This window comes from Cynara cardunculus (genome assembly GCF_001531365.2).
Source record: "Cynara cardunculus var. scolymus isolate 2C chromosome LG 3, CcrdV1, whole genome shotgun sequence".
Lineage (NCBI taxonomy): Eukaryota > Viridiplantae > Streptophyta > Magnoliopsida > Asterales > Asteraceae > Cynara > Cynara cardunculus.
In genome coordinates this window covers 11,645,371-11,648,626 of record NC_037530.1, presented here as the reverse complement: position 1 = coordinate 11,648,626, position 3,256 = coordinate 11,645,371, and positions in this window count along the sequence as shown.

Genomic DNA, 3,256 nt, shown 5'->3' with positions numbered 1-3,256 from the left:
GATATCTTCAAATTTATATTTTATTCAAAAATAAAATTATTATTGTTTTCTTAAAAACACATAAAATTGTATTATACCATCGACAGAAACAAATAATAAAATAGAATATTAAAATCGAAATATGTCTCGCTGCATTGCGCAAGTACTATTCTAATATCATATATACATTTGTTTTGGATAAACATATGATGCAAAACACATATGACCATGTAATTACACATATGTTGTGTACATGAAAATCCGCTTAATGATATATCCAAAAAGTATCATAAATTATAAATTAGTAATATATTGAAAACAGATATAAGTTACAAAGTTATAAACGAAATGTTAATAAAAAAATGGGTAAAAGTCTATGAACACCAAGGTGGGCCAATGGGCTTCGTGGTTAAGCCCAAGTCAAGACAATATGGCCGCGACTTATTTCACTAGGCACTTGAAAAGTTGAAATGGATAAGAGGTAGAAAGCGATCACTGATTAATAAACCAAACTGCTAATTCAATCAAGGTGTTTCAATTGATAAACAAAGTTACCTCCGTGCGTGTATGCATATGCATATACATATATATGGTGGAAATTTTGTGGGTGGGAGTTTTCTTCCATCCACATTGATAGATAAAGAATTTCTAAAGAAGCTTATAAGGTTTTATCTAGAATTGGGCTTTAAATAAGTTGATGGACTCATAGTGGGGTTCTTGAGTGGAAGGCCTAACACATGTGTGCCCGTGGCCGAGGCTAATGTTGAGGGCACCGGATTCACGGAAGTGGTGTGAAGAGGCGCACTTTGCTGCATCGGCGTATCTTTTTGGTACAAAGTCGAGAGGAGTAGAAAAATAACTGTTTTTAAAAATAATCGCTTTTTTGACTTAGTCGAACCACAATTTAGAGATAATGCTCGTTGGAGAAAAATCCTCCAACGTGATCTACGTTTTTCGAGGAGGATATCGTCGAGAGTTGGAGGCTTCACCGAGTATAAAAAGTGGGTTGAAGCCAACTCTAGAAACACATAGAAAGATATGATTTTTCCTTCTACAATCGCTACTTCCTATCACTGGAAAAAGCAATTGGCAGAGTATTGGACTACTTGAAAAGAACCCAAGAACTAGACTTGACATACTATACACATCCATGAATCTTGGAGGGATATTCTGATGCCAGTTGGATAGACCACTCAAGTGATTCTAAATCCACAAGTGGGTGGATTTATACTCTTGTTGGAGGGGCGATTTCTTGGGCGAGCAAGAAACAAACGTGTATCGCCCATTCGACTATGGAAGCCGAATTCATTGCCCTAGCGGCAGCGAGCAAAGAGGCCGAATGGATTAGAGATTTGTTGACTGATATCCATCTATGGCCTCGACCGACTCCTTCGATTCCCATGTATTTGACATTGAGGCCACACTGTCAAAAGTATACAATGCCATATATAATGGGAAGTCGCGACACATAGGTCTCTAACACAACTACGTGAGACAACTAATTGATGATGGCACCATACGTATTGTGTTTGTCAAGTCTTGTGGGAACTTGGTAGATCCACTAACCAAGCCTCTGACGAGAGACTTGGTAGGGTCAACAACTAGAGACATGGGTCTGAAGCCACATAGAATCAGTTAGTGATCGAAATCCAACTTGGATATAGTGCTCCTATCTACCAAGTTTAAAGGGTAACAACAAGTCACTTGACTGATAGAATGTACTATCAAATGATAAATCCATGTAAGGTGAAAGATAGTATGGCATTGTCGAGAAAAAGAATGAGTCAATCTCTTAACAAAGTTTAGAGGCTTAACAACGAAGATGTTATAGAACTTTGCCTATATGACTTAGAGGTGGTGCCGCCTCAAACAAAGAGTAGTGGTTTCTCTTTTAGTAAGTCATGAAACAGGGTTTAGCGCATGGCCATATTAGCGCTCAGTGTGAGAGCAAGGTTGATAGATGATGTGTGTAAGTAAGTCGGAGTGGTCGCAAGATTCAAGGTTGAAATCCTAAGGATACCATTGGATTGATCCCTTCTTGCATACTTACATTAAACATGGTTTAATCTTAGTGACACCACTATAACATTATCTACTATGATTGTTAGAAAACTTTCCAACCTGGTGGGGGATTATTGAAAATTTTGTGGGTTGGAAGTTTGTCTTCCATCCCACATTGGTAGATAAAGAATTTCTAGATAAGCTTATAAGACTTTATATAGAATTGGGCTTTGAACAAGTTGATGGACTTTCTCTATTTTGTTTTGATCGTTGTTCATAAACGAAAAGTATACTGCATCAAATCTTGGGCTTTGCGACTAGCAGACTCACAGGGAGAAAAGAGTTGTCGTATAAAACCTTAAAGGACAGGTTTTACTGTGTAGATTACGATTCATCGACTATTTAATCAGGCTGGTTTATATTTAGTGCATTGTATTTAATTGTTGTTCATTATGTAAACAACTCTGCATCTACTTCTTTCTTTCATTGAATCTACCGCGAAAAATAGATTCAATTTGTGTCAATTGACACTCTGTTGAGGTGTTGTGGGTTCTGAACACAAAAAGTTATCGTCTTTGATATTAAAAAATTTAACATTTCATTAAAAATTTAAAATTTTTATAAAGGTTAAAACTTTATTTGTTTCATCTATTTTACAAGAATTATTTTCAACATTCTTTAAGTTCTATAACGTAATGGACACCAGAAACTACCGAATTCTTAATCAAGATATGATGAAACTCGAGAAGTTTGACGGTAGTTACACTCGTTAGGCGGACAAAGTCAAATTCACATTGATGGTGTTGAAACTCTATTATGTTCTGGACCCAAGCCTCCCATCTATTCCTGAAAATCCGGTCCCTGAACCAGGGAAATAACTGGACAAAAAAATTGCCGATCTAGAAAAAATGAGAATGATTCGCAAGGAAGAGGAAACTTTTTCTTGTGGACATATAAAGAATGTTTTGTCATATCATATGTATGATTTGTATTCCCCAATTACTTGCCCTAGAGTTGTTTTATGCACCCGTAACTCTTACTCAACCAGGATGGGGCAGAATAGCAAAGCAAGTACAAGTATTAGTAGCATAACAAAAATGCGTTTCCCCCCTCGCCCACAACCGGCCCAAAAGGGAAGGGCCTTTCCCTCTGGGGGTAGGAAAATCATGATCGGGATAGCGGACCAAAAGCTATGGAACTTGGGTGTGGGTCTTTTTCGAAATGGAATGGTCGTTTTATTTATTATTTATCGTAAATGAGTGAAGCATTAGACATA